The sequence below is a fragment of the Arvicola amphibius genome, chromosome 4 (assembly GCF_903992535.2).
Source record: "Arvicola amphibius chromosome 4, mArvAmp1.2, whole genome shotgun sequence".
In the NCBI taxonomy this organism is placed as follows: Eukaryota; Metazoa; Chordata; class Mammalia; order Rodentia; family Cricetidae; genus Arvicola; species Arvicola amphibius.
Window position 1 is genome coordinate 152,663,705 of NC_052050.1, and position 24,463 is coordinate 152,688,167.

The 24,463-nt window shown below is 45.9% G+C and overlaps 1 protein-coding gene across 1 annotated transcript in view; it reads right to left on the minus strand.

Annotated features, from left to right (window-relative positions):
* The window catches only part of Dlgap2 (DLG associated protein 2), a 154,926-nt gene that overhangs the window by 24,845 nt on the left and 105,618 nt on the right, over window positions 1–24,463 (minus strand). The window lies entirely within an intron of this gene.

A 24,463-nucleotide genomic window follows, 5' to 3' on the forward strand; every position in this document is an offset into this window, starting at 1 on the left:
AAGAAGGCTCAGTCAGTCAGCTGAATTCCTCCATGGAGCCAGCCTGCATCTCTGATATATGCGCGTCTCACAGTCCAGCCTGTTTGTTTCTGGACATTTGGCCTTAGAAAATCAGGCAAAATGGAGAAGATCCTGTTGGGCTTAATGATATCTATGTGGATATATATGTAACAACAGGAGACATTATAAAAGGACCTAGGTATCCAGCAACACAAGTTAGAAACGTGTGTGTGTGTGTGTGTGTGTGTCTATGTGTGTGCAGGACAGAACACTCTACACCACTGATTTCACAGACATCATGGTGATGTTGTGCTAAACCCCCTTTTACCACACTAGGGAAGCAGGCAGGGCCCCAAATCAGAGTCAAAAACGCAATGCCCATGCAGGGAAGCACTGGTGTGAGAAGCCAGCGTCAGTCAAACTTGTTGTTGAATGACAAGATTTGCAGTGCTCTCTCCCCTGATTGTATTTTCTAAACAAAACAAAACAAAAAAAAAAAACCCCAAAATCTTTATAATGAGTCGTTATTTAGCACCGATAAATGAAGTGGGCAAGCTCATCACGGCAGGGTGCTCAAGCTGGTGAGCGGGAGGTCTTAAATCTTAAAAAGAGCGCAGTGGAAGAGTCAGGAGGGAAACTGGTAGAGAGACAGGTGGCACAGTTCAGGCTGAGCCTTGTCTGCCCCAGAGGAAACACCTGAAGTCCCTTTTCTTTTCTTCAAAGACCTCTTGATAGCATGGATCCATCTCTTAAGGAATGTTAGTAAACATGGCGCACATTTTACATACCATTTTCAGAATTGGATATGTACACGGAAGGAGTCTTGCTCCATCCATGCTGACATCATCCCTGCTACCTTTCACAAATGAGCCTGACTCACCCTCCACTCCCTCCACCCCAGGTTCCAGACTTGGAAAGCCCATACTATTGCCTGCAGGGCCGTTTTGATTCACCCCGTGGGACGGCATCCCCCTTTGGAGATTTTCTAGATGTCTCGTAGAATCCAGCTCTCCCTTGCCTCACACTAAACTGGTTCTGAAGAGTGGACTAATGGAGACATCTGTATGGTATCGCTTTGTCCCTCATTTCTCTGCTCCCAGAGGCTGAGGTCCTGTGACCAGGTCCCTGTGCTGGGTGGGATGTTCAGGCTCTTGAACCACAGCTCAGTCCCACATCCTACCCCCACCCCAGCTCTCTGCCTCACCCCCCGCCCCACCTCCCAGCCCTGCCTCCCAGCCTCTCTGCCCCACCTCCCAGCCCTGCCTCCCAGCCTCTCTGCACCACCTCCCTTCCCAGCCTCTCTGTCCCACCTCCCTTCCCAGCCTCTCTGTCCCACCTCCCTTCCCAGCCTCTCTGCACCACCTCCCTTCCCAGCCTCTCTGTCCCACCTCCCTTCCCTGCCTCTCTGCCCCACCTCCCAGCCCTGCCTCCCAGCCCCACCTAAGCTGTCTTCCTATTCTACTCATTCTCCTTAGAATATTTCCTTTGCCTTTCCCCTGTCTCTACCCTGCTTCTGACAATGCTGTTTCCCCAGATCTTTCCTGAATCCCCCCACCAAAGTCCAGCAGCCCCATTCATCCTCTTCTTTGCCAATAAACATTTGTTGGGGTCTAGGCTCTTTTTCATCTGGGGATGACTGACCTTGATTTCCTCTATGGCCCATGGATGGAACAGAATTTCAGCCCATATTTGATGAAGACCCAATAACCTCACAGTGCAGCCAGAGTCACCAAGCAGAAAACCATAGGGATCCTGGAGCTTAATTCTAAAATAGGAGTGCTGTGCACTCAGCGTGGGGACACAGAGCAAAGCCACATGCCTTCAAAGGTGATTTTTCTTTTTGTCTATAAAGATTTTGAGAATTGGTTTGTGCCTCTCAGATAATGAAGGTAAAAGGCCTAAACATTTTAAAGCTCCTTCAGAACATGATTGGGGGGAACAATGGGAAAAAAAAAAAAAACCACGGTAAGTTCCCACGTGAGATTCCTGGACAAGGCAAGGTGCAGCTAGGAAAATGGTCAGGGTAGAGAGGCTGGCGGTGGCTAGACACACTGCTGGTGGGCGCTGCCTGTGGCCTCTCTGAGTCTCCACGGGGTGATGGGTGTCCAGGAGAGCAGAGGCTGTGGACAAAGAGCCATGGTGAGACCTCCATAACAGGGTTCAGCTTCAGAGGTCAGTGTGAAAAGGAAGGCCACCCACTCAAACTTTGGAGGAGCTGGGCTCTTCCACGTGGATTCATCAGCCTGGTCACTGGCAACTTTTTAGGGGTTGGGGCAGAAACAAGCAGGGGCCAGCTGCTGGGCTCTGAAAGCCCGGCTCAGAAGCCTCACACACCAGGCTCTATAATTGTGTCTTCTAATGAGCCACACAGGGTTTTTTTTTTTTTTTTTTTTGAAATTTCACACCCCATAGATGCTGATGGTGAAGAGCACAGAATCAAAAAGCATCAGAAATTTGCAAGTAGGGATGGGTGTAGTGATATGTTATTTGTATTTTAATAAATAAAGCTTGCCTGAAGATCAGAGAGTAAAAGAGCCCCACTGGCCAGCCTTCCAGACCAGGCAGTGGTGACACACACCTTTAATCCCAGCAGCCACACTAGTTTGCCATAGAAACTAGTATGGGCAGTAGTGGTGCAGGCCTTTAATCCCAGTTCTAGAGAGGAATATAAGACAGGAGGAGACAGCTCTCAGTCTCATTCTGAGATTCCTGGAGGCAGGTTCGCCATTTCGGATTGAGGTAGAGGTAAGAGCCAATGGCTGGCTGCTTTGCTTTTCTGACCTTCAGGTTGCACCCCAATTTCTCTCTCTGGGTCTGTATTAACCATGCTGCAGCTGGGGAGATGTCTCAGTGAGTGAGCCACCTACCACACAAGAATGAGGACTGGGTTTAAAATCCTCCAGGACCCATATAAATAAAAATACAAGAGCAGGGAGCGTGCCTATAATCCTAGAACCTGGAAGATGTAGCTAGGAACCATGGAGCTAGTCAAATCAATGAGCTTCATATTTGGTCAGAGATTCTGTCTCTAAAGATACGGTGGGTGGAGGAAGGCACCTGCCCTCTGGTTTCCATATGGCTCCAAGTCTGCATGCATATGCACATACACACACTGTGCCTATCAACACGGCTGAATGGTTGTATCTGTCCTATCTTCACACCATGCTGGAGAACATCAAACCTCCTATGAGAATGCCAAGAAAATGAAAGTTGTTTGCAGTTGACCTCTCCAGGAACCTTGAGGAAACACTCAAATTCTACTTCATAGCTATCCAAGAAAGCATCCTATACCCCGGTTCACAATGCAGAACCCATTGAGTGTGTTTAAGGAAAAACCGACACTGGAAAATCTAACCACCAAAAGTCAGTTGCTTCATGGCCCTTTAGCAAATCGGCAGCATAGTTATGGGAACTCTAAGGACTGACCTCAGAGAGCCCAGAGAAACCAAACACATGCCTTCTCTCTGGTGACCCATTTGCTATAAAGATAGGGACCTTGAATCTGGTCCTTGTAGGATAGGAGCCACATAGCTTATGGGGCTAATGATTAGCAGGTACCTCTCCCTGCCAAGCCCAGAGAAGGGCTTGCTATGCTCTAGCAGGGAGGCAGGAGCTGTGACATTTCTTGAGTGACAAGGAAGAAAATAGCTTGGCAGCTTTCAGAGCTGTGTCTGTGCACTGCCAGGCTGTGTGTCCCTGACTCAGGCTGGGACACAATGCCTGTGTGGAGGGGCAGAAATAATGTCTACCTGGGGCTAGGAATGCAGTCTCAGGGGATATCCTTGCCTGGTTACAGTCAGAACATTTGAAGGGAGATCCTTCTTACTGCAGCAGTGAAGTACACAGTGCTTAACTAGAGCACACAGCTTCCATACTATCCTATTAAAAACCTTTTTGAAAGTAAATGCAAATGCATGCATTTTTAATAGCAAGGAAGTCAACTGTACTGCAGCAAAACCACATAATTACTAATTTCCACAACACCTGAGTAGTGTTGCAACCCACCTGTGACCACAGATATCGTCCCTGTGTCATCCATGGACCCATGTGAAGGGCCTGGAGATGCCAAAATCTTTCCAGCTTATACAACAGGTCCAGAAATAAATGCTGAAGCCATCACATGTGGGAGTCATGCTGTTGGCTGTTGGTTTCAGGAAACATTTTTATAGTACCCATGCCCCTGGCAGTGCTTCGGACTTTAGCTTTGATACAGTTTAATATGTTTGTGATTTTGATGTCTTGGATTAATTATTGTAATTGTTTAGCATTTTGAAAATGACAGGCATTCTTCAGTATCTGAAACTCACCTCTGGGTAGTCACAGTGGTAGAATCAGGATGAAAGACAAGTTATGACTGTTGGACCAAAGCTGAACCATCCCTCAAGTGTGCTGTGCACACATTCCATCCTCAGTGAGGCAGGCTTCATGCACCTCCTTGCTGGCGCTATGAGGAATAACTATGTCATCCTTCCCACAGACCTGAGATGATGTGCTCTTGTGACCTTGGAGAAACTATCCCAGTCCATCTCTCTGTGCTAAGCACCCAGACGAGTGGTCGTTATGTCATGGTCACCTAATGCCTCTTATGATCCCCACCCTCAGCGAGCAGGAAGAATAAATACCATGGCAACCTGGAGCTTGGTCCAGATTCTTTACTTCTTCAGAGATTGCTACCAAGTTGCTGCATGCATATTTATGAAATTCAATCATGAGAAAGAAAATTCTATCCATGCTACTAATGAGATACCTCCAAACACCCCGCCCCCCAGTGTAGCTCCAGAAGAACGCCCACCCTCTCCACTCACAGCATGTCTCCACTGGGGATAATCTCACACCAACATGGCTCCACTTGGGATGCTCACACGCATGCAGTGTGACTCCATTAGGGACACCAGAACACATAGTATGATTCCACATGGAACCCCTATGCACACAGTGTGACTCCATGTGGGACACAAGCTTACAAGCCTGACTTCATATTGGACTAGCTAATGTCTGAGAGGAGAGGCAAGTCAACCCCTTTATTGAAAAGAAGCTAATTTGAATGAAGTGGAACAAATGGCCCCATTCTCTTTTCCTTATGATTGTGACACGTCCTAGCTTTCCAAGTACACACCCAGACTCCAGGAGGCCACTTCTGCATTCAAACTCAGGGATGACATTTGCAAGCCAATAAGGACATTTAAAATTTGGTGTTCTGTGGTGTGAGCACACATATATAATCAATGTGGAGCGTAATCTGAATGACAGACATCACCGCTCTAGCTGGATGTGCACACCGCTCTCTGAACCACAGCACTCCCTTAATTAGACCTTTAAGAATAGCAGCAGAAAAGGAATTACAGTAATCAAGCCCAAGACTGCCTAGATGAGAAGAGGAACTGGAGAAACCAAACTTCGAAGAAAAAAAAACCCTGACATAAAAGATTATAGACATCTTGACACTTTAATTAATGTTAGTCTCAAAACATAAGTGTAAATCAACCGAGACACCGAAATTGCTTTCCACAGGCATTTTACACAATGGTCTCCCTAAAGTTTTAAAACAATTATGTGGCCACACAAGTTTTGGGGCCACACTGAGGGTTAGCAGCTAAGATGCCTGTTTAGAAATGTGCTAATTAGCAAGAAATTATAGTGTAACCAGTGTTTAGCATCTCCAGACAGGGAAATGAGGCATGACAGCTGCTTTACTGTGGAGACACTCCTGTTTTCTTCTTAACTATCTGCAAATCAACCACACCACATAGTAAGAGCTTGCATGGGAATTGAAATCCCTTTCAGAGACGTGAAGAACCAAGTAATTTTTTTAAAAATGTATATATAGCAAAGGGCCGGGAAGCCCAGGATAGACTTTACCAGCATTGCTGGATGACAGGGGACTTTGTAATGATACCATTGCCAAACAGAAGTTCAAATGAACAAGCCATGCATGTTGTTTCCCTTCCAAACCTACTGTTTAGGTACAACTTTGGCCTGGATTCTTAGGACTGGGGAGTTTTGGCTCAGACAGGATAGCGCATGCTGTAATCTCAATATGCAGGAAGCAGAGGGACGAGGGTCATGCGTAGAGACTAGAATGGGTTACACAGTGAGACTGTCTCCAAGAACTAAGGAGGTAGCACAGTGGTAAGTCACGTGGAAGGTCTTGGGGTTGGTCTTCATTGTGCCTAAAGACCTTAAATGAATATGGGAATATTAAAAAAAATAAATCCAGTCGAAACCCATAGATCGATAACTGTGACACATTAGGTTGCAATGAGGGGGTGCATAGATTGGGTTGGTGACAAGTTTTGAACTGTGTGGTGGCTAGCTCTGTCATCTGTCTCACAGTGTTTACCTGTGTGCGCACACACACGTTAGTGTGTTTACCTGTGTGCGCACACACACGTTAGTGTGTTTACCTGTGTGCGCACACACACGTTAGTGTGTTTACCTGTGTGCGCACACAGACGTTAGTGTGTTTACCTGTGTGCGCACACACACGTTAGTGTGTTTACCTGTGTGCGCACACACACGTTAGTGTGTTTACCTGTGTGCGCACACAGACGTTAGTTTCACTCAGACTCTAATATGAATGAAGTCTTTACCGGAGTGATTCTGGAATTCTGTTTGTCTCATTGGGGTTTGGAGGGAAGGCTAATTCTGTGTGCTTCTTTGCTGATTTAAGTTCACAGGTGTTATTGACCTACGGAGGCAAATGTATCTAGATATCAATGCCTCTTAATTAAAGGAGAGATGACTTTCTATAAAGAATTCATGAACAATAAAGTAAATGCTTCTTGCAGGGGCGAACTCAGTGCATGCCTGACTTATTAGGCCGTTTCAGACAAAAATTAACATATATTAAATCCTGTCTGTTTGAAAGCCCCAAGCAAACACCACACCTGCATAGTTTCAAGGGGACGAGAAGGAAAAGGAAGATGCAGGTATCAATTTCCCTCGACAACACAGGCAAGTGTTGATTTGCCTCCTGCCTCATGGAGACCATCTGGGCAGACAGTTGATGTCAGTGTGACAACAATTCTGTGTCCTTGGAGTGTGGTCCTCTGAGAGGCTTCAAGGCCTAGGTGAATCAATAAACGCCATCACTATGAGCTGGCCAAGCATGGCTTCTCCGGTGGTCTGGAGGCCCGCAGCTGTTAAGAGAGGGTGTGGGTGCTGGAGGGTGGCTGACTTTAGACGTCCCTGGCATCACGGCTGCAGGCCCCTCACTGTGAAAGGCGAAGGGTCATAGCTCTTTTGCTGCACCCCAAATTAACTCTGTGAAGATCTGGCGTGTCCTCACAATGGGTATTTTCTGTACATTCCAGTTGTTCCTTGGCAACAGAAGTTCATGTGCTTAGGATTCTCTGCTCACTGTGGCACCATGAAAAAAAAAATCCATATGGCGCTTTTCACAGGATAGACAGGTTCACTATAAAATCTAGTCCCTTCCTGGCCCAGGCAAAAGGTACCTGGGCAGAAGAGGGAGTCCTGGAGACAGTGACTCATCATGGCTCTGCTTGGGTATGAAGCCCGCAGGCATGATGTATGGGCCAAAGTGGCAATTCACTGTGCAATCAGAGGGGCTCTCAGTGCTGTTTGCCAGCTGGCTCTCGTTATGTCTCAAATGCTGTTCTTTATTTAAGAAAATCTGCCTCTGACTTCAGGGTATACAGAAACAAAGATGCTAATTTCATAATGAACTCTAAAGACTTTCTACAGAAGACCACACACAGGGGGTAGCCTACCCGGAGCTACCCAGCGCACACATCCCAACATACGAGGGCAGCCTACTGCATGCCGGGTGCTACAGACAGGATAAGACACCATGTCTTCTCTCCTTTCTTCCCTTCTCTTTCCTCTCCTCATCTCCCATCCTGTTCATCCAGAAAACTCATCCATAAAACCCACAGGTTATGCAAAGCTCAACAGAGACTGAGAAATCTCATTCATTCATTCACTCATTCATTCATTCATTCAATCAATCACACATTCATTTATTCATTATTTCATTAAATAAATCTACAAAATTTAGTTCATCTGTATAATTTGCTACGTGCTATTCCAGGCACTGGGAATTCAGCTGCAAGAAACATCCCTGCCTCGCAGTGCGCATATTCTAGTGGAGCAGAGAGAGCGCTAATAAGAGGGGGAGGAGGCAGTGAACTGTCCATCATAGACTGAAGGACACACTGGAGAGCCCAGATGCTACTGCACCAAACCCTTGGCAGGCACTTGCGGGCATGTGGGACCTTGCTGTCTTCCCTGATAAGTGAGGGTCTGACTTGCTGCCCAGTTCATCCTAGATTAATAGAATTATTTAAGAAAGAAATAACTATGCCTGCGTTCCCCAGTTCCAAAGCTACTTGTCAGTGGAGATGTGATGGGGGAACCAGTTAGTTCTCGAGGCAGAAAGGGAATTAATGATTGAGCAGATGGCCTTACAACATGAGCCAGCTGTGTCGGTATGTTGGCTTTATGCCATGGCTTTATGAAGCGCAGTGTTCTACATGAAGTTTAGGGACTAAGAAACACCTGGTTAGATGTGGTACCGGCTTGTTTTGAGGTTGTCACATCCCGGAAAGCATCCCAGAAAACCTTTTTGCTTTTGTACAAAACTAGTTTACTTCTGATGAGCACCAATCCAGACAGGGAGTGGCGCCAGAACCCTCTCTGCAGCTGGGATTTGTCTTGCAAAGCAGACATCGTCCCACGCTATTCGACCCAAGAGAGGCTTCATCTTCAGGAGTTCTATGCACGTATGACAGGGTACAGAAAAGAGAAGCCACATATCTAAGCAGCTGGTGGCCAGACAGTGGCTCCCAAGGGGGTGGCAGGACATTTTCCTGAAGAGCTTTTTGCCCTGGGGACCATGTGTCTGCTCCTGCTGTATCCACAATTGGGGAAACAGTATGGGGAGCTCCTATCTCTATTCATCAGGCATATCTGGGATGGGCTTGTTCCTGAATGCACTTAGAAAAGCCAGAGATCCTATCAAGTCCTGATCTGGAGCAAGTGGTCTTTGCAAATCTGAGTCCTGGGTACCCGGGAGGATGTGGTCACATGTGAATATGAGAAGATGGGGGCCACAAGAACTCAGGGGAGCATGACCTTCAGCCATATTCTTTTGTCCTCAGCAACTCTGGCTTCTTTGACATGTCCTCCAAGAGTGTCCATCCCCAAAGACTTGTGAAGGGAATTTTCTCAGTATGCAAGATTCACAGGACCAGTGATAGGTCTCAGCACCTTGCTTTGCATCTTTCCAAAAGCATCCACTCCTAATGACCCACTGAGTCTACCTACCAGGTCCCAACAGCAAAGAGAGTAGGTCTTTGAGGAACCTCAGATGTAGTGCTTGTTTACTGTCTGAGGATCTCCACATTTAAGATAAACACCATGACTAAACACAACCTGGTGAGAAAAGGGTTTATTTCATCTTACGGCTTGTCAGGGCAGGATCGGACACAGATACCATGGGGAGCACTGTTTACTCCACCTCAAAGCTTGCTCAGTCTGCTTTCTTCTATCCCTCAGGACCACCAGCTCAGGAGGGGCACCGCCCACAGTGATCTGGTCCCGCCCACATCCACAAGCAATCAAGAGAAGGCACCAGAGCCTTGCTCACAGGCCAACACAGTGGGGACATTTTCTCAACTGAGAAAGGTCCCTCCTTACCAAATGACTCTAACTTGTGTCAAACTGACACGAAACTCGTCAGTACATCTACGGAAAGGGGCTGGGAGGTAACACTCCTGTTCTTACAGTTAAAATCCAAGATCTCTGTTCATCCTAAAAATATGCAGAAGCCAAAGGCATTTGGACCACATTGTGAGTCCTGGAACAATTTGTAACAATTGACATTAATTAGAAGAAAAGATTAAATGTCAGCCAGCAAGCATTCATATAGATGTTTCTGAAGGTAATGATTATTAATATATTTGTACATGTTTGCAGCTTGCAGATCTATCTCAAATCTCATTTGCTTTCCCTTTATTCCATAGAACATCCTTGAAATATCTTATGGACATTAGGTACTAAGTAAATATTTGTGAATTTGATCCAATCAACTCTGTGATTGATTGGAATGACAGTGAAGTAATGACCTGCTATAAATCAACACAATGAAAGAGAAAATGTCAGCTTGGGCTAGAGAAAGCAAGGGAAGTGCACACTGGCATTTATAGAAGCAGATGAGCGAGCTTGCTCATTTTTATAGGCTGGGGTTTTCCTGCTGGATCTCAGCGCCCCTTGGGGGTGCCTGGATCAGTCAGGACGAGTTAGGTGACTTGGATGGTCTTCATCATCACTGTGAGAACCCTAATATGATTGATAGGTTTATTTTTCCTTATTGCTTTTATTACTTGGCACAACAAATAAGTCCATAAATAGATGGGTAAACAGAGGCATGAATATTCCTAGTGATGATCCCTCGGTTTTATTTTTAAGGTTTCCCTAGCACCTGTGTTGAAAAGACACAGTGCGCTACTCTGACATGACTAGGCCAAGGTGGAATGAGTCTGATGAATGGCACTGCCCACTCTAACAAGGGCTGCTTCCCATGTGATCACAGCCACGCCTTTCTACGAGACTCTTTTCTTGCTTTGCCTTACTGCCACCTTCTTTGTCATCTGGAAATATCAACGCTGGCACAATGTTACAACTCGTGTCCCTAAAACGATTCACCAAGTTGCCAGGCGTTGCTCAGCATTCTATGCATCTGGCATTTCAAAGGGGCTGAGAGACTAATTTCAGAGTAATCAGTCTCCTTCAGTGCTTGCATCAATCTTTGAAACACTAAGTTGGCTTGAGAGAGTCTTTTGTAGCTCAGTACCCTGACTGCCATCAATAACAGCCGACACTCAGAGCATCAGGGCTGAGCATTCCTGATGGCTGTCAAACACAAGAAGAAGTTATTATGGGCTTTTGTTATATTAATGTTTTTATTGAGACATGGTTTCAATGGAATCAACAATTTTCTTGCTTCAATCTCCCATGAGGTGGCATGTGCCATCACATCTAGCTCGAAGCATTTGCTTAACTTTTAAACAAATGTCTTTTGTTTTTCTAAGAAAAGTAGTTCACACAAATTTAGTTTAGGATCCCAAATAATGAGTACCTTTCCAGACCATAAACATGACATTTTGAAGGGTCCGTGACAATGATTTTGCAGCTAGGAGGCCACTATGAAATCTGCATCAAAACCCAACTCTGTGTCGAGTTAGAGTGGGTCCTGCAGTTCTGGGGAAACCCCTGCCTTTGACCTCCATGCTTTTCTCTGTCTCTGTGCAGTTGTGCCCACGTCCCTCACAAACCTTCCCATGTCAAGTGGGACCAGGAGTGTGTGCTCTTCTGTGTGCTCTTTTTTTTTTTTTTCTGGGAAAGATAATTCTAGGAGAATGTCCTGGTGAAGATTACCTGATCTTTGGGGAGAATGCAAGAGCACCTAGAGGGGAGAGGTGGAGAAAGAGGGGTCACAGGGGAGGAGGTGAAGGGGGAGAAAGTATAGGGGGAGGAGGTGCAGAAGAGGAGGTGCAGGGGAAGAGGTGCAGAGGGAGGAGGTGCAAAGGGAGGAGGTGAAGGGGAGGAGGTGAAGGGGGAGGAGGTGCAAAGGGAGGAGGTGAAGGGGAGGAGGTGAAGGGGAGGAGGTGAAGGGGGAGGAGGTGCAAAGGGAGGAGGTGAAGGGGAGGAGGTGAAGGGGAGGAGGTGAAGGGGGAGGAGGTGCAAAGGGAGGAGGTGAAGGGGAGGAGGTGAAGGGGAGGAGGTGCAAAGGGAGGAGGTGAAGGGGAGGAGGTGCAGTGGGAGAAGGTGCAGAGGGAGGAAGTGCAGGGGGAGGAGGTGAAGGGGAGGAAGTGCAGGGGGAGGAGGGACAGAAGGAGGGGGCACAGCAAGAGGAGGCACAGAGAGAGGAGGTGCTGAGGGAAGGGCATCTTGTGGGCAATGAAGAAGGCTGGGAAAGGCTCTGCAGGGGAGCTCCTATCCCTGTCCTGGTACAGCCCATGCCGACTCAATAGACTCCCAGGATCCCACGCAGAAGGAGGCATGAGATCCCATGGAGGCTGGCTTGGACCTGTGGGCTAGAGGAGGAGGTCTCCTTCAGCCTGCAGGCCTCCTGAGGCTCTTGGTGTTGCTGTGATCATGCACTCATCTGGGACCACTGCTGCATTTCTGCAGGAGGGCCTGGGGCTCAGGATTGGAATTGGGCTACTTAAAGAAAACCACCATATGTAGTTTCTTGAACAACACCATTTCAGAGGGTCAAGTTATACTCCTTGTAAAGAGAGCCTCTAAAGAGAATAGCATACCTCGAGGTCCGAGACAACCATGAAGTCAGTGGCGCTTAAATACTTGAATACAGAAGGACCCACAGACAGTGTAAATCTTGGTGTAAGTGCCATTACATGTAAACTTTCCAGTCTGTCACTCATCTGCATTACTGACCCTGCACCATATGGGTGTCAAGAGAAGTAAATATATATTTATGCATCTTTCACTATGCCTTTAGCATGGTAATGCCCCAGTTAGTATTAGGAGAGATGCTACCTACCCATAGATGAGGTCTGTAGCTGTGGGCTAAACTATCTACCAGACTATGAACTCAGTATTGTTCAATAACCTGAACGGGACACATTTTCTAAGTGGCTTCATGGAGCCTTGTAGGTGGAGGCTGGAGCCACTGCTGCTGGTTTCTAATGGCCAGCTCACTGTGGCATCCTTGTCAGAAGACAAATTCTGCCATCCCACACCTAGGCATTTTATAGCAAGGTGCCTGGACCCACATGCTCTGTGCCCAGAGCTGGAGGACCCTGAGATTAACCCACAGCACGGTCTTTGTCACTCTGTCCCACACCCTTAGACTCTAACGAGTTTCCGCACAAATGCAACCTGCTCTGGTCCTTCATCCTGTCCTGCAAATGACTGGATAACCCTACAAATGCTCCGAGATAGCGCCTGTATGCAGGGAAATGTGAATGACTTGAAAACAATATTACACTGAAATATAATGATTGAAATGTTTAAACTTCTGCAACATGTATGTGTATATTAATGTAGAAAATAAAGAGGTTGCTATGGACCGGGTGTCTGTGTCCCACTACATTAAGGTGCTGAAGTCCTCCTGAGCCAGGAGCTAGTTCTGTCTAGGAAGTAAGGGAAAAGAACCCACGGTAAGAAGTGTGAGCTGCTTACATATGCTGCAATGAAAACATAGGTTGAAACTCTTTTTATGAGGCTACGATTACTCTGATACCCAAACCACATAAAGACATTGCTAAGAAAGAGAATTACAGACCAATCTCATTCACGAACATTGATGTAAAAATACAAAATAAACACTGGCAAATCAATTCCAAGAACACATCAGAACCATTATCTACCACGATCAAGTAGGCTTCATCCCAGAGATGCAGGGATGGTTCAACATATAAAAATCTGTCAACATAATCCACCATATAAACAAACTGAAAAGTAAAAACCACGTGATCATCTCATTAGATGCTGAAAAAACTTTTGACGAAATACAACATCCCTTCATGATAAAGGTTTTGGAGAGAGCAGGGATACAAGGAACATAACTAAACATAATAAAGGCAATATACAGCAAGCCAACTGCCAACATCAAACTAAATGAAGAAAAACTCACAGTGATCCCACTGAAGTCAGGAATAGGACAAGACTGTCCACTCTCTCCACATCTATTCAATATAGTTCTTGAGGTCCTAGCTAGAGCAATAAGACACCAAAAGGAGATCAAGGGGATACAAATCAGGAAGTCAAACTCTCACTATTTGCTGATGATATGATAGTTTGCATAAGCAACCCCAAAAATTCTACCAAGAAACTTCTACAACTCATAAACACTTTCAATAACATAGCAGGATACAAGATTAATTCAAAATAATCAGTAGCCCTCCTGTACACAGATGATAAAAGGGCCGGAAAAAGAAATCAGAGAAACATTATCCTTCATAATAGTCACAAATATCATAAGATATCTTGGAGTAACTCTACCCAAACAAGTGAAAGACCTGCATGAGAAGAACTTTAAATTTTTGAAGAAAGAAATTAAATTGAAGAAGACACCAGAAAGTAGAAAGATCTCCCTTTCTCTTGGGTAGGCAGAATTAACATAGTAAAAATGGCAATCTTACCAAAAGCAATCTACAGATTGAATGCAATGCTCATCAAAATCCCAGCAAAATTCTTCACAGACCTTGGAAGAATGGTACTCAACTTCACATGGAAAAGCAAAAAACCCAGGATTTCAAAATAATTCTGTACAATAGAAAAACTTTTGGAGGTATCACAATCCCTAATTTCAAATCTACTACAGAGCTACAGTACTGAAAACAGCCTGGCATTGACATAAAAACAGACAGGAGGACCAATGGAACTGAATTGAAGATCCAGATATTAATCCATACACTTTCAAACACCCAATTTTTGACAAAGAAGCAAAAAATATCAAATGGAAAAAAGAAAGCATATTTAGCAAATGGTGCTGGCATAACTGGATATCAACATGTAGATGAATGAAAATAGGTCCATATCTATCACCATGCACAAAACTCAAGTCCAAACACCTCAATATAAAGCTAGCCACACTGAACCTCATAGAAGACAAAAGGGGGAAGTACACTTGAATGCACTGGCACAGGAGACCACTTCCTAAATGTAACCCTGATAGCACAGACACTGAGAGAAACAATTAATAAATGGACCTCCTGAAACTAAAAATCTTCTGTAAAGCAAAGGACATTGTCAACAAGACAAAATGACAGCCTACAGAATGGGAAAAGATATTCACCAATCCTACATCAGACAGACGTCTGATCTCCAAAATATACAAAGAACTCAAGAAATTAGTCATCAAAAGAAAAAAAATAATCCAATAAAAAATGGAGTTTAGACCTAAACAGAGAACTCTCAACAGAGGAATCTAAAATGGCTGAAAGACACTTAAGGAAATGTTTAACATCCTTAGTCATTGGAGAAATGCAAATCAAAACAACTCTGAGATTCCATCTTACACCCATAAAAATGGCCAAGATCAAAAATGCTGATGACAACTTATGGTGGAGAGGTTATGGGGTAAAGGGGACACTCCTGCATTGCTGGTGGGAGTGCAAGCTGGTACAGCCCCTTGGATATCAGCGTGGCCATTTCTCAGAAAATTAGGAAACAACCTTCCTCAAGAAAGACCCAGTAATACCATTTTTGGGAATATATTCAAAGGATGCTAAATCATGCCACAAAGACATGTGCTCAACTATGTTCATAGCAGCATTATTTGTCATAGCCAGAACCTGGAAACAACCTAAATGCCCTTCTTCTGAAGAATGGATAAGGAAAATGTGGTACATTTACACAATGGAGTATTACACAGCAGAAAAAATAATGACCTCTTGAAATTTGTAGGCAAATAGATGGAGCTAGAAAACATCATATTGAGTGAGGTAACCCCGACCCAGAAAGACAATTATCAATGTACTCACTTATAAGTGGTTTTTAAAGATAAAGCAAAGAAAACCAGCCTACAAATAACAATCCCAGAGAATCTGGACAATAATGAGAACCCTAAAAGAGACATACATGGATCTAATCTATATGGGAAATAGAAAAAGACAAGATCTCCTGAGTAAATTGGGAATATGGGGACCATGGAAGAGGGTTGAAGGGGAGGGAAGAGAAAGGAAGGGGAGCAGAGAAAAATGTATAGCTCAATAAAGTCAACAAAAAATAAAGAAAACATAGGCTGGAGTTACAGGAAGGTTAAGGGTTAACACAGCAGATTCTGAAGCATTGATGAAGAGGAATAGGGGGCTGTAGATAGGTATGAGGTGACCAAACTCAACAGACAGGACTCTGGGCCAATGATGAACACATGCAATGGAGTATTGTCCTTTCAAAGATCCTGGCATCTAAACGGATAGCTTCTAATGAAGCTTCCATCTAGGAGACCATCTCATAGACAAGGAGCTAAATGTGAGGTAACCAAGAAAGATCACAGCTACATCCTAGTGTCTGGGACAGAAATAGCTCTGCCATGGGAAAGCTTCAAGTTCATCATGTAAATGCGAGAACAGGGAGCTGCAAGGTTGGAGGGGAGCAACGCTGGCTGAGAAACTCACAGTGAGCAGATGGCCAAAGTCAAAACTGGAGATGGACAGAATGGGGCTTTGCGTACCTTTCCTGGCTGGAAAGTGCATGCATAGCACATTAGAATTTCTCTGGTTGGGTTGGCCAGAATGATGGGCATAGAGCATGGGGTTCTTCATTGCCTTGGCCCATGATAGTCCAAAGAATTAATCAGTCTCAATAGAAAGTATTCTGTTGTCCCCAGATGGCAGTCTCTGGCCCAGATGGGACAAAAACAGAGACCTGACAATGATGTAGTGACTACTGTGACTTTAAGACATATGAACAGCATCTGTATATAGGCCTCAGAGGAGGTACCGTGACTGGAGGAGGCTAAGATGAATCTCATAGCCAGCAAACGAGATACACACTTTTACCCTAGCTATGCTTGGGTTTGTAGAGTCTTTGGGGGATCCCTATGGGGTCTAAAGACAGGGCTCGGGGTTCAGCTCTGGAACCATGTACTGCTGTGAGCGCGGTGTACTCTGCTTTGCAAGCTGTTACTGCCAGGGTTCTGGTCTGGCTGTGAAGTGTCCCCCAAATGGCACATGTGTTGAAAATTTGGCTCTCGTACCGTTGAGGCTGTTAGACCATAAAGGAAGGCTCTGACCCACTGTGTGATCCATTGAAGGGTTTGTATTGAATGGTCTCTTTGAATGTGAGGTCTGGCTGGAGGAGATGGGTCACTTGAGGGGTGGCTTTGAGTGGTATATCTTGTCCCATCTTCTCTCTACCTCTCTGCCTACTAGTTACCATGATGCTACTAGTTACCATGATGCTTTGTTCTACCAGGCCCCTCTGCCAAGATGTTGGACTTTCTCACAAGGCCACATCCATGGGATCATAGAACCTTGCTGAATCCTAAAACTCTGACCTACAATGACCCTTCTTATCTTCAAGTTGGCTTTCTCACAGCAGCAGAACACAGGAACACAGCCAGGGTCCTTCTTGGTAAGGGAAGCAGTCCCTGCAGGTCATTCTTTCACTGCCTTGACCTCTGGGATCCTGTGGCTGTGTCAGATGAGTCACTGGCTGATGCCCTGTGGCCATGCGTGCTGACCCTCCTCAGAGGCTGCTTCTCGCTGAGCCCCTGAGATGATGCAGCCTCTTGCATTCTCCTCCTGTGATGGATATAGACTTGCCCAGCCCACCCTGTCACATCTGCTTTCTTATTCATTTCCGAAGGCTATGCTAACCCATAGCCCTGATAACAGGGCCTGCCTTGGACCCGAATTCAGACACAAGAAAGAGGCCAGGTCCCTGGTCCTAAGCATATTTCTCTAAGCTGCAAATACAGGGGCGAGATTTCAAAGACACAACCTGTGTTTCAATTCAATGCAAAGATCTGGAGGCTTCTCAGAATTCCCAGAAGCGATGTGTGTTGGTGGCTTCTGAGAAGCTGAGAGGTGGATCACAGCTAGTGCAGAGATACCTTGGACATCCACGGGAACACTCTGAGCTGTCCTATACATGCTGTCATCACTTTGGGGTCTATGATTCACCGTGGACTTGAGCTGCAGGTGTGGGAAGAAGATGCGGTCTGGGCAGAAATTCTACTATTGTAAGCAGGAGGAAAGTACATGAGCTTTACAGTGTGGGCTCTGACCACGTAGGATTTTAGGTTTCGGTCCTGAAATGAAAAGCAGGTCTCTACAGTCCAGTGTGGGAGAGACGGCAGCACTCACACTTGCCCCAACTTATAGAAGATCTCATTTGTACAGATACTCAACTAATGTTTCCTGAAGCATCCTGAGTTAGACACCACCACCACCCCAAGCCTGCCAGGTCAATAACCTGGAACCTGGTACTGAGCACACAGGAAATGTCACAGATGTGACTAAGCACAGGGTCTTGAGATGGGGCATGGTTCTGGCTTACCTAGTGGGCCAATAACATTACTGGGGTACTACCTGTAGGGACAGGAAGGCCACAGTCAGTGAAGGAGCAGCAGCAACAGAAACAGTTAAGGACTGTGTGGCTGGTGTGGCAGAAGCCAGAAGACTCCCCTGGGTGAAAAGGTAAGGAGGGATTCTTAGACTACCATTTGGATCCCAGAGGAAGAGTGTCTGACTATCACCTTGAGGCCCAAGCTAGAGTTGGGATCTCTATAGAGCTCACAGGACAGGTCTGTGTGGCTTGAAGACATAGGGCTATGGCCACGAGCTACAGCAGTGAGTCTGGATGGAGCACACCTGCTCATTAAGGCTTCCCCAATCCCAGCGCCTTACTGGTGTTCCCGGTTCTGCAACCGTCTAAGCGGAACAGGATGATCCCAGACTGGCTTCCTCTCTGCAAAGATCTGCACTGTTCCACAGTGGACTGGCACTATCCAGGGCCCTTTAGCAATCTTTCTAACTTGTCACATTGCCAGAATTCAGACGCAACCTTGCATCCTGGGTTGTGATGGGGGCCCTGTGCTCCTTCTGGTAGCCCTCTGCCCCATGGTCTGGGAGTTCTCTTCTCTTGGAGGTATCCTTCAGCAGACTATTTCTCAGTGCGTGGAAGCTGACACTCTCTCTTCTCCCAGATTCGTCACCTCTTCCTGGGGGCAGCTCTAGTCTAGACTCCACGTCTGTCACTGAACGTCAGGACCACCTTGAGCCCCTAGAGGCTGCTGCATGGTGGTCTCTATAAATTGAAATGTTCAGTTCTGGAGGGATGCTCTTAAGACCCAGAAGGTAAACTAGAACTTTAAGGTTTAGAAGGTTCCAGAAATACAAGATTTATGACACCCTACCCCTGGGCTATATAAGCAGTAAGGACTGATGGAGATGGAGGGGCTCTCCTAATAGCTGAGCTGTCTGTGAGTCCTACAGGGAGCTCCAGGGTCACAGCTTTTGTGAGCTGTCACCCATGCTATATAGGCCTCTCTGTCATCATCTGCCTTTGAGTCCTCAGCCATGATATTTTAAGTTAACACCTTACCCAGACTCCTCATAAGGAACCCCAACAAATTCACTGGTTCACCAAGCTAGGTTTGGATGGACTCTTCCTTTGGTTTGTCATTGGTGCTGTGTGGGGTGAAGGCACACAACAGAGGTGCCTCGGCTTTCACAGATCCACGCCACTCTCTCTTGTGGCAGGCCTCCTACTGGCTGCCAGCAGCACTCAGCATCCAAGCTGTTCCCAAATCATTGGCCCACCCTAAAGAAATTGTCTTCTCAGGATGGAGCTGCTCCTTCCATCCTATTTCTGTGCCCTGGCACTTCCATTCCTGTGGTGTGACTTTAAACTTCAGAGGGTAGCGGGGGGGGGGGGGGTGCTGGCAAGGCCAGTCTCTGGATTTAGTTCCTGTCTTCTGTTTCCCTCAGTGTTTGGTCTGTCTCCATTTGGGGCTGTAGTTCCTGCAACTATATCTGACAACTGAGGGATTTGTCCTCCTTGATGATATCATCCGTGTCACCTGGCCAGCAGCCTTTTGGAGTCTCATGGGGACAGAGCTGGAGGCTAAAACTTCTTCAGTGTGTTCTAGACTCTAACCAATTATACAGGAGCACCCTCAGGAGGCTGCTCCAGCTGCTCAGTGCTGCCTAGTCCTTGTCCCCTTTACCTGTAGGATTAGGTTTGAGTAGTCTCTACAACTTTCTACGGTAGGGCAAGGTCAGACTTTTCAAATCTTTTGGGTCATTACTCTTTTGGCTGCATAAGAAACTACTGCCTTGGGCCATTTCTGCTCACACCAAGAAGCATGCATTCTGAAGTTAACGTGCCACGGTTAACTCCTCCTTAGGTCTCTCCTCTTGGCTTGCAGGTGACATTTTCTCTCTGTGTTCCCATGATCAATCCTCTGCGAGTCTGCATTGCAATCTCCTCCTCCCATAGACCTGATGAACAGGTGATCTCCTTGTAGCTCCATCACCTCAGTAGAGGCCATCTCGAAGGAGGCATGCTGAGGGCCCGATGGGAAGAGATTCAACAGAGTTTCTGGAAGACTTAACTCATCCTGGAACTCTTTACTGCTGCGGGGTCACTCAGCAGTCTCCGAGCTGTGTCAGTGCTGACCCACAGTGCAGAGAACCTGCTACATAGCTCCCGAACCTTTTTTTTTTTTTTTGCCATATTTGCTTCTCCTTCCCTCCTGTTCAGTGCTTTTGGATCCCCGGCATCAAGGGCCTTCTTGACTCCGGGCTTGGATGCCTCCCTACGCTGGCTCACACTACTCAGCCTTGGACTTCTAGCCAGCCTCATTGTAACTGGGGGATTCTGGAGTCTGCCATGGCGTCTGCCATCACTTTCCGTATGCATCTTCTTGTCATGCAGCAGGTGTCTGTAGATGACTGATTCATCACTTGCAGTGGTTCCCAGGCTTCATGTCTGAGGGTGAATCTCAGACCCAAGACAATTCTGCATTCAAAGCAAGTTGTCCGTGTTCTAAACGCAGCACACACCTCATAAACGCTCATAATCTAAATACAGCGTAAGGCTTTTCTTCGATACGAATTTTCTTTATTTTATTTTGGACTTTTGTATCTTGAAATTGAAAGTGACCATGTGATCTTTTGTCAAAGTTCTCTGTTCATTTATTTATCAAAGTATTTGTGATTCTTATTTACCTTATTAAAAAGCACTTGGATTTGGATAAGTTGGGGACTTGGTCACAAAGCTCCAAGCAACGCTCAGGCCAGAAAGTTGGCATACCGCTCTGTAAAGACCTAATGTACACACAACACAGAATTCTGCAAAGAAGTACAGACAAAATTCATAGTATTGAGAACAGTTTTCCCTCTGTCTAATATTCAAGACACAAAAAATATGAGGCTAGCTTTCCTCTGGTGTGTTAGCGAAGATTTGTCTTGGAAACAGAGTTATTATGCACCCTGGAGAGAGAAGTCACTGCTGAAATATGAATAATAAGATAAAGAAGGTCTGTGCTCTTCCCTCTGTCATCCTGAGGTGGCTTTCCCTTGGTTCTGATGACTTCTGGAATTAGTTGTGACATGTGTGGAGACAATTTCTGACCCAGAGAAAAACCATTATCATCTAATTTTATACTGCTTCCCTCCACAGGACCAATGTTATTCCTCCCCTCGAAAAACTGGGTGGAATGAGTATTTAGACCAGAAAATCTACCTGATAAATCATTTCATAGATGAGAGAGAAACCAAGTGTGAAATGGAAGGTAGATGTTTGCGAAACCACTTCATTTAAGGAGGGGGTCTATAATCAACACCCACTGCTTTTCATAACGAGAAGCATGATGGGTGGGTAGGATCGTCCTGCTCAGGGCTGTGTTCTGTGCCTGCTGGTGACCACAAAGAGAGATGAGTGGAGCTTGGTGGGCTGGACTTCCTGCTCCCCGCTTGCAGGTGAGAGGAGAGGTGACCTTAGCTGGTAGTATGCACCTGCCAGGGTCCAGGTTAAGACTGTCTACTGTGCTCTGAAAAATCGATAGGAATTCACTCAGCTGTACATTTGACACTTGATTTATTGCATGAGCACCGGGCTTCTAGATTTACATGTTTATAAGGTGAGAAAATCTAATACTGCCAGCTTTCATTTTTCAAGCCTCCGTAAAGAACATGTTTAAATGCATCTTATACTTCAAAACAATCACTTTGAGATGTTTCTGAAAGTAGATTTTTTTTGAGTCATAAAAGGAAAACATTTCTTTAATCCCTTTCAGTCCTGGAGACAAATCCCAGAACCTCTTATACTCCAGATAAATACCCTACTGCTGAGCTGTACCCCAAGTGCCCCGGGATAATAGAAGAGTGTTATTTCATCAAAATAATCTCTAATGTGAATGAAGGTGGCCATCAAATGCTAGTATAACAGTTTCCAAAACCAAGAAGTACTTAAGAATAAAATGACTTAAATCCACTTGCCTTGTGGACAGAAAGCTCCGACCAAAGGCGGGACTCACCTCTCACTACTGGCACGGATAGTACTAAAATTGATAAAAGAAGGCAGGGTCCTAGAAGGAAGCTGATCTGGTTTGCCTGCCATGTGAGTTTTATTAGGAGGGTGGCAACATCAAGTCTGCAAGCAGTCACATGCATTCCCGAAGACAGAGAGATTGAGCCCTCGGGTCCAAAGAGCAGCTTGATAGGAGACAGAACTGTCATGGGTAGCACAAGGGAGATGCCGAGGAAGACATACTTCAGTCCCAGAATACTGGGTGAGTTACTGGGTGCCATGGCAGTAGGCAGTCATGATGGGGCCATGACGGGAGAGACAGGTGACTCAGATCCTTCAGTTCCCTTCAGTTCTATGTCACAGGGAGTTTTTCCATCTTATAGATTTCCAGGGGTTGGGTGGGCTAATTTCTACATGTGTGTCACAAGGTAGCAGGTGTTGAGAATGGGAGAGGAGCAGCTAGTCAGTTTAGGGTCACAAAAGTGCAGGTTCTCTTTGACTAAAAGCTACAAATGTCCTTAGCCCCTTTGATATCCTTGTCCTGGCTACAGGCAGGAGATGGCAGAAGTGTTTAAGACAAATGTCTTTGCTGCCTTGGCTAGAGACCTGGGATGTCAGACTGGCCTGCGTTTTCTGTATCTTTCTCTCTAAATGCACCCCTTTTCTGGAATTCATACGGAGGGTGTGGCAGAAACTGACAGACATTGGATAGCTGAACTGGGATCTAGACTGACTGGCCCGTCTCTGCTCCCACGTCTCCGTCAAGTAAAGCCTTCATGATTCCAAGATTGTGACCTTCAGTAGCATCTGACCCTTTGGGGATATCTCCTGTCATCTTTCTCAAGCTCCCAACAATGAAATGCTTCCTAAAACCTACCTCTTATAAACTTCATTATTCAAATTTGAAAGGCGAGAACCTGGAGGCACCGACTCCCTCCAAGTTTTGTGTGAACACGAATGTCTGGCACCCTAACACCCAAGTTAAAAGTCCACCTAGGAGCTGAGAAGGCTCTGTTGCTCTCAAGGACACCCCAAATTTTCACGTGTTAAAAGCACCAGAAAAGCAGAGAGGATAATTCAAGTTGTCTTGAGCTTTTGCACAGCTGTGAGGGGGCTGAAGAACACAGAACTAGGGCACTTGTTGCTCCCCGGGCTCTCAGGAAAAACTGTTTGTTAGGACTACAACGTGACCTGATGCACAGAGAGGCAGAGCGAGGTCTGTAACACCACACTAAATTTGAATTCTGTGACTCGGGGAATTTTCCTCTCTACCGTTTTTCCAGATTAATAAAAATCCTTGACATTGTTCACAATCTTATTAAGCAGACCATGTCGCATGTTATCTGGTGTCTGTTGAGTGAAGGAAAAATCCTTGGCATTCAATAGGCTATACTCGGAGCAGTGGTGGTGGGCGTGGTATTGACCTGAGCTTTTGGCTTCTCACAGCTGCGACCGTGCTACCCCCTCGTAATGTCGGCTTTCCTCTAGCTGCCTAACATTGCTCTCATCTGACCTACCGTTGCGGCTATGATGCTGCTATTTATCCCATAGCCTAGAAGAGAGTTTGACTCAGTAACTAGGCCAACTTCCATTGGAAACTTTGAATAGAAACATTTAAAAATTTATTTTGTGTGTGGAGTTTTAGAATGCGCAGGGTGCCGGGGAAGAACGACTTACTGTGTACATAAATCAGGACTTCAGCCTGAGTTCGGTACTGATTCTTATATTATCTCTGTGAAATCTGTTCTATTTCTATTCTCTCCCTAACGACAGCTCTAAAAACAGCAAAGCCATTTTCTACCACATAATTATTGTTTCAAAGCCTTTCTGAAGACCATGAAAATGCTTAATTGTTCATCTGCTTGTAGGGGGCACTCGACAAACACTGGTGAACATGAGTAATTCCCTTCGAAGGGGTTGCCTTTTGATTTAATTACTTTTTTAAGACAGCATCTTACCGAGAACTTCAGGCTAGTGTGGGACTCTTTAGGTAGCCCAGGTTGGCCTGAAATTCTCAATCCCATCTCAGCTTCTTGGATGTTGGGGTGACAGGATTATATTGCACAGGCCTAGCTTTCAAGGGTTGCTTGTTAGTGTACTGACTGCGAATCTCATTCCTTCCCCAAGTTTTAAATTAGCTCTGTTGTCACATGCAGGCAGAGGAGGGACAGCGATCTCTGACAGCCCTGAGGCAGCGGAGCACATGGCACTGGACCTCTGAGAGAACCCGATTGTGACGGCCAGTCTCAAGAACCCCACGACTGTGTCTTCCTGTTGACATGCGCAGCACTGCCTGCTTCAAGTCACAGACTTGGGGTGTGCCCTCTGCTCTTCACAAAGCTGTGAGGAGGACAGAGTGCCATGTTCCACTGGGCATCTCTCATCAAGGCCCGTGGCTTATGGGTCAGTGTCTTGTTAGGGCCACCAGGCACAGGAAAAGACAGTGGGTTTAATGGGTCTCTTTCTGTCCCACCATCCAGCTCCCAAA